The sequence below is a fragment of the Acomys minous genome (genome assembly GCF_964271855.1).
Source record: "Acomys minous genome assembly, chromosome: 5".
Classification (NCBI taxonomy): Eukaryota; Metazoa; Chordata; class Mammalia; order Rodentia; family Muridae; genus Acomys; species Acomys minous.
The window spans coordinates 62,055,373-62,063,420 of NC_140494.1; the positions used below are offsets into that span (position 1 = coordinate 62,055,373).

At 42.7% G+C, this 8,048-nt stretch overlaps 1 long non-coding RNA gene across 1 annotated transcript in view; it reads left to right on the forward strand.

Moving 5' to 3' along the window:
• Window positions 1-7,468: 7,468 nt before the first annotated feature.
• LOC311597448 overlaps window positions 7,469-8,048 on the forward strand; it is a 24,289-nt gene continuing 23,709 nt past the window's right edge. The window contains exon 1 of the long non-coding RNA XR_014779240.1: window positions 7,469-7,610. This is a non-coding gene — a long non-coding RNA (uncharacterized lncRNA). The remainder of the gene's footprint in view (window positions 7,611-8,048) is intronic.

The window sequence follows — 8,048 nt, forward strand, 5'->3', positions numbered from 1 at the left end:
TAAGCCATGGAATGGTATCATCCCTATCCAGGGCTGGTCTTTCCTCCTTGATTAAAGCTCTCCGAAAACAGCCTTGCAGACACAGCAGGGGCATGTCTTTTGAGTAACTCAAAATCCATTCCAGTCGACAGCATAGATTAGCCATCTAGGTACTGAGAAACTCAATAATTTGTAGAAAATCATCAAGAAACACATTCTGGGGTAGACTAGACTTCCAGGAGGAAGAAATATTCTGTGCCCCTTTCAGCCATGCTGTGGCAGTTCCTGTTAAGTTTATGTATGAGGTAGAACAATTTGCAAATACAGAATGGTATTGGTGGTTCAGAATTTATTATTGCCAAATACTGAAATCATTTTGTGACTCAAATTGTTCTAGCCTGGTGCCAGGGTGGCCTGGGGCTCACGCAGAATGTCAGTGTCATAGCCAAATGATGAGTTATCAGGTTTTCCTATTCTCCATGCCCTCTCCTGACACTAATGTACAAGTCAGCACAACCATGAAGTGGTATAATCACTTTCCACTGTCTTTCCTCTTGCCTCTACTAGGGACTAAAGTTTCGGCTTCTTTATTATGCCATTAATTTCCATTATGTTCTGAACACAGAGTGAGGAGGTCTTCAAGGCTACGGGTGATTGGCAATGTTTAGACAAACCCAATTAAGTCTCTCATGTTTGGACAATCTTAGGAGGATAAATAAATCACTGAGACTTTCATTATGAAAACCAGCATTTGGCAGTGGAGACATTCCTCCTGGGAAAAGCTACAAAGATTTATGTGAGAGGGAATGGTACAGCTAGTTGATAGTACTCTGCCAGAGGAGCATTCAAGTCACGGAACTCGCTGGACGAAGGGTCCAGTTCAGTATTCTCGGTGCATGTCATGGCCTTTCCTGTCCCTACCACATCATCGGCTTTGTTTTGTTTTTGGATTTGGATGGGAACCAAAAATGCTTCCTTCCTTCATGTTCTTAAAGCAGGAATGTAGTGAGAAGGCAACCAACTCATTTAAATCAGCATCCTGGGTACTTCACTCTTGCAATCACAAGGACTCCTTCCCTCTCTAAGAACAGCCTTAATATGAATGAAATTTTTGGAGATTTCTTGTTGTTTTTTTAAAGTCTTTCTTTATGTTGTAAGTACTGTTTTTGACCCTGCTTATGGTCCTTTCTTATATCTGAAGAGCATCTGTGATGTAGGTAATGGACTCAAAAGTCTTGAGAGGAAGAAAGAGAGATCTGGGCTTAGACTAATTATTGAATGCATTAGGAGTTGCTATTAATGTTATTAGATTTGTTAAAGCCATGGTGGTTATGTTAAGTTTTTGAAAATTCTTAGAAGTTGAAGATACATTGTGAGGCATCTGGGGATGCCTAAGTACCTGGGTAAGGGAAGGAGAGGAAGGCATAGCAATTGCCCTTTTCTGAAGATGGTGATGTAATAACTGTAAGACAAAACGTAAGATAGCCAGTTCAGTTTGAATACCAAATAAACAACAAATAACTTGCTTGAGCCAGTGTGCCTCTGTGCAATACTTCAGTATACATGTAAGAAAAATGAGTATTTATTGTTTACCTAAAATTGGTATTTTAGTTTTATTTACTTAGCCAGACAACCCTTTATACTAGACATTGATAATAAAAGAGTTGTTAAGAGAATAAAGCAGCAAGGAACTCAGAGTGAGGTTCACATTCAAATAGGCAGTGGCTGTGCAGTGTCATGAGTGGTGCCGTGGAACGGGCACAGAGAGTCCTAACACGGTCAGGGAAAGAGGAAACACTTGATTGATTCTAAAAGTTTAATAGGAGTTAAATGACAGAGGGATAAATTGGGTAGAGTGTCAATTTGGGGAAGATGCAAATGTAAAAAGAGTCAAAAGCCAAAAAATTACTTAAGAGGTACGACTCAGTGTGAGGTACACAAGACAATAGTAAGTAATATATGAATCAGAGGAACAATGAAGCTGGAATAAATAAACAAAGGTCAGATTCCTGGGGTCTAACATGCCAGGCCAGAGTTTCCCAAGTCTTTATGGAAAACTACTCAATGTTTCGGGAAGAGTGATTGACGGGATCATAAACAGGTCCAAGAGGTCCAAGAGTGGGTGCTTGGGAGAGAAGTCAAGATTATAAACAATAAACAAGATAAAAGTAAACAGTAAACTAAAATAACACGATGGCAAGGAATGCAGTGAGTTGGGAGGGGCCTGAGGGCTCAGGCAGTGAAAATCCACAGGGTTTTATCAGGCGTTGGAAGTGGGGCAATGTGGGAGACAGCATGGTGAAAAGTCACTTACATTTCCCAACATGATCAGCAGCTGAGTGGGTGATGCTCTTGCTCAGAGAGATAGCAAACACAGCAGAAAACCTTGAGGGAGTAGATACTAGGTTTGTTGGGAATGCTTTGGCGTGAAAATTCTGAGGTCCAGCCAAGTGGAGGATGTAACATGTAGTTGGATGTGTGGCCCCTGAGCCCTGGCTTTTTGAGACGTGGAGTAAAGATGTAGCTTGGGAATTGCACATTGACTTAAATTAAGCTATATTTAATTTGCTTTTGGTTCCACAAGAGACAAATATATTTGAGCTGTGATTCATTTTAAACAGTACATACAAATAAGCATGTATCTTGGAAAATTTCCTCCATCGTTACACTTCAAGCTTGAAATGTGCACCCCACCGCGCCCCTGACCCCCACAAAGCTCCTTTAGGGAGCTTTAGGGAAGTGATTAAAACCTGAAGGCTCTGACCTCATCAGTGGATCAGTGGGTCCTTAGGAGGATGCACTTGAGGACTAGATCTTGCTCCCGGCCCCTTCCTCTCTTCCTCTTTATGCTTACATGAGAGTTCAGTAGCCATGGCCTCGCATCATGACCTTCTGCTGTGATGCTTCTGCCTCATCACAGGGGAAAAGGCAACAAAGCCACATGGCTATGGCCTAAAATCTCTGAAACCATACGCCAAAACCAATTTTTTTCTTCTGTAAGATATTTCCTTCAAGTATTTTGTTACAACTGATGAACATATCCCTTGTACTTCTTTTTCACTAACAGTAACTATTATTGCTTTTGCCTACATTCTTGCAAAGCTTATTATATTTTATAGAACATACACACACACACACACACACACACGCACACACACACACACACATGCACACACACACACACGCACACACACACACACATGCACACACACACACACGCACACACACACACACATGCACACACACACACACACACACACACACATACACACACACACACACATATATATATGCATACCCTTGTTTGTTTATGAGTTGCCTGCTTGTTTGTTAACATGGAAAGTATTGGCCACCTTCTTTCATATTACCCGGAAAATAGACTCTGAGGTGGAAAGATATGTACAGACTTAATAGGAAGTGGGAGGATATTTCTAGAATAAGACCTGGAAAAGAGGGGAGGTGGCAGGAATGGGCAGAACAAGTTGAAATATGACACAAATCCAGCTAATGTTTCAGTTGTTCTCATGGGCAAGAAGGCTATGAAAGGGCTGCAAAGTTGACTTAAATTGATGCAAGAGGGCAAGCCCTTCCTGTGGATTAACCAATCATTGGCTGGAGCAGGAAGCATACGCTAGGAAATATGGCTGCATTTAGTAAGAGACAGTTCCTAGCTGGGAGTGGTGGTGTATGCCTTTAATCCCAGCACTTGGGAGGCAGAGGCAGGTGGATCACTGTGAGTTTGCGGCCAGCCTGGTCTACAGAGTGAGTCCAGGACAGCCAAGGCTACACAGAGAAACCCTGTCTCAGAGAGAGAGAGAAGGGGGGGAGGGAGGGAGGGAGGGAGGGAGGGAGAGAGAGAGAGAGAGAGAGAGAGAGAGAGAGAGAGAGAGAGAGAGAGAGAGAATTCCTAGAAAGAAACTTTGCTTTGATCCTTCAGTAGCCAGATACTTCTGGAAGCTGGAGAAGCAAGTATGGTAATCTGGGAGGGAGGGGGACTGGGCAAGCTCACTACAGCATTTCTCTCAGCTGGACGTGGAGTTCTGAAAGTTGTACTAAGTTTAAAGTGCATCCTGGAGCGCTATAGCAGTTACTAGCTTGAGTGGCCTCCTTTTCCTCAGCTGCCACATAGATGCCAAGGGTGATATAGTAATATTCTTCATGAGATAGCTTCATGTTGTCGCCAACATCTTAGTGTTACTAACAACACTACAAGGCAAAAAGAAGGCTGATTTCTGGTAGTGGTAGAATAAACTCCTCCTGAAGTGCATCCTTTTCTCTCTACTCTGGCCTGACCCAGAAGCAGAGACAAGGAACGCAGGACAACAGCAACCACCTGACGTCCCCAAAGCATGGAGACTGACTACTTGGCGAAGGGCAGCACCTTAACGTAAGGTTCCCATTTCTGTAGCACAGCTCTATTTGGCGTTTAGCAACCCAGGAGTAAGGGCAAATGGAAACACCCACAGGCTTCCTGGTTAGTCAAATCAGGAAAGCGAAGCTGGAAAACTACTACCAAAGCAAATAGAGTAACCTGGAGAAGAAAAGACGGGAGACAGCGGGTGGATCTCTAAGTCCCCCCTTTCATCTCTCAGACTGATTTCTCAATTATGTGCATGGAACAGAGTAAACAGCCCAGCTGAGCAAATGGTGTGAATTAAGTCAAGGGCAAAGCTCCTACTTCAAGCCCACCTAGGCAGAGTACTTACTAAAGCAAGGAAGTGAGCAGATGCCCGGGTCTTCACCCTTCACATTCATACAAACCAAGATACATCCATAACACGAAACATGAAGATTCTCAATGGAAGAGAAAGTCCACAGTGTCTGACTCGGAGATGATGCGCATGTTGGAAAAGGCTCTCAGAGCACATATTTTTGAGTATGCCTGATAAATAAAACAAACTATATTCTTGAAGGGTAGACACAGAAGAAAACTCAGCAGAGATATTTAAACAACAGAAAGAATTAAATGGAAATCCTAGAAATTGAAAACTAAATCTCCAAAACATCAGATTCTTGGGAGATCTCAGTTATCATATGGAGATTTTGGAAGAAAACAAACTGAAGATAAATTGATTAAGTCATCTAAGGAGATTAACAGAGAGGAAAAGGGGCTGGAAAAATGAACAAGAAAATTGTCAGATCATGTCATCTGGTTCCACATAGAAGCAGCTCCATAAAAGGGGGAGAGAAGAAAAATAGTGGCCAAACATTTTCAAATTTGTTGAAAGACAGAAAATTTTAAGATTCAACGTTCCCTGTCAACACTGCCAATAATAAACAGAAAGACTCTGACATTAAAGAGCATTGGTATTGTTGGAGTGGGAGTAGGAAGGCAGAGCTGGGACGCGGCTCAGTGGGAGAGCACTGATGGAGCAGGCACAAGGCTCTCTGCTGATCACCAGCATGACAGCCATGGTGGGGGGGGGGCGGCGGAATCTTCATTATAAACCTGGGGAAGTAAGTAAAACTGAATCACTGTCGGAAAATTTAAGTGTTAGGAAAATGTGAAATGAAAAATTAATTCAAAGACATTTGAAATACAAGAGAACTAAAAGACTCTATCGGCAGCAGATTGGACCCTGAAAATGAAAGCTAATGGCAGCTCTCTAGTCTGAAGGGGAAATCTACATGGAAATTTAGATATTCCAGAAAGACTGTGAGTCAAGAAAATATCTTCATGATTTCAGCAGTTGTCTTTTATCAATTAATATAATAACTAGGAAGTAAAGCCCAGCAAAGACACAGAAGAGTAAAAACTCCCAGCCACGTTAACACATAAAGAACAACCGTCACCTTGAAGACTCCGCTCTGCTCTCTGCACATCCCTCATGTCCAACATTTGATGTATAATATGTTTGTTCTCATTCCCTCTCAAACTTGTGTTACAGATGCTTTTAACTTAGTGTAAAGTATTTTCACCTTACTTCCTTTATGCAGTATGCATACATACATATATTTTAGCTCTTAGAGAATACTCTTAGGTCCCTTGCAGAAGAGAGGTTGGCATCGCTGTACGAGGTGGCTGAGCTACTGTGAGATGGTGTATTCCAGAATGCCAGGACCAGTGCATGACAACAAGTGGTGCCTGTGGCTGCATGCACAGACCTACGTAAAACCAAGAGTCAGAGGTGGTAGGTAGGACTACTGTGACACGGTGTATTCCAGAATGCCAGGAACAACATCTGTTTAGTCATGGAGCCTGTGGCCGCATGCACAGACCTGCATAAAGACCAGCCATACCAAAGTTCAACAGGCATGGGGAGGTCCTCATGACGTCCCACTGTAGCTGAGGAGCCAGTGGCAGCTGATAGTTGCCGGGAAGGGAGCATCCATTTCCTTCCGAGATGTGGGACCAGGTGCATTGCATTGTCCAGGCTTCTAGTGGATTGCCCTACACCCACGCACACAGAAGAAACAACAGCCAGGCTCAGTGTTTTCAAAAGTATGCAAAGTTGAAAGAAGACTTGGTAGAAGTTGAAAGGGTTGTCCTAGTGAGTTTTTTTTTTAAATGGTGTTCCAAGTAGAGAGATGAGTGGTACAAGGCTCCTCTAGGGAGACCATTGCATTGTCCAGAATTTTTCTTTTCCTCTGCACTGTTTGCACAACAGTACTTTGCCTGTACTTTAGTGTGACTTTTCCAGCTTTTAGTCCCTACAGTTGTTTTTAGTAGAAGATGAGTAAAACGATCAACTACCTTTGATAAAAGATAAAAAGATCAGTAGTTGAAAATTGGGGCCAGGAAATCATTTTTCCATGTTTTCTCCAACAAAGTCTTATTCACAAAATACCTGCTTTACAGTTCATGAGCTTCCTAACCAAGCACATGAGACGTAACACACACATGTTAGAGGAAAGATGAACCACGGCCAAGTAGATGCCGCGATAGGTGTTTCCATGTTCCACAGTTTCTAGGTGATGAGGGTATTCTGTCAATGTCCAAAAATTCACTATCTTCATCAGTATTATTATAATGATGTCTGTTACATTTAAAGAAAACCATGAAAATACAGATGCTGTGCTGTTTATTAGCTTTGAATTTGCCAAACAACTTAAAAGGTTAAAAGAACAGTTTGATAATAACGGAATCAAGATTTTTTTTAAAATTTAAACCTTCTTTGGAACAGAAGGCAGTGGAGGAGGCTCACAAAAGTTCAGGAAATGGCTGGCCACATGAACAAGATGGAGTCACTGGGAGCACAGCCATATATACGAAGCAAACCCCACTTCCCTCGCCACCTCTCAAACATTTGCTTGGCTGTTACACAGCTCCCTGCTCTGCTTCAGAAGGCCACTGTTTATCTTTGCAAGGAGAATTAAGTGGCAGGAATGTGTAGTGTAGTGAGGCCCTGCCAAAGCAAGCAGCTCTCTTAAAACTTTACGGAGAAGTGGCCATTGTTACCGGGGCTCCCACAAGTCAGAAACCACTCGCTAATAGCTTAATTCCATTTCTCTGCAGACGAGCTGATTCTACTGCAGAGGGGGGACCCTGTGGTCTGCCGCCTGGAGAAAAGTCCTGGACCGGGAACAGGCCTGCACTTCATGGCATAGCTGAGCGACTGACTCACTGTGCTAACCTAGGGTTTCGCTGCTTAACCTCATGAGGCTTGCTGTCCATCCAGCTGGAAAATTCGGTAAGATTTGAGGTTGGGCTGAGAATCATTGTGGTGCAGTTGAGCTGCTTTTTCACAGAGTAGAGGAGAAGGGCGCTCATGACTGAGTTGGAGATTCTTGTGTGTTTGTTTCTTTGTTTGGTTTTAGCACTGTGGACTGAGCATAAAAATAAATAATATTAGCCAAGTATGATAGCACAAACCTGTAGCCCCATCACTCAGGAGGGTGAGACAGAAGCATTACAAGTTTGAGTCCATGCTGAGGAACAAACCAAGTCTGAAGATAGACTAAGCTACATACATGATATCCTGCCTAATAAACAAACAAATAAATAACACAGAACATGGGAATGCATAAGTTCATGAGACATAAATGAATGCATGCATGAGGACCAACACTCCTCTATGTGGGATGCTATGAAACAGAAGCAGTAACGGAGCTTTAAAGGTCACACTATG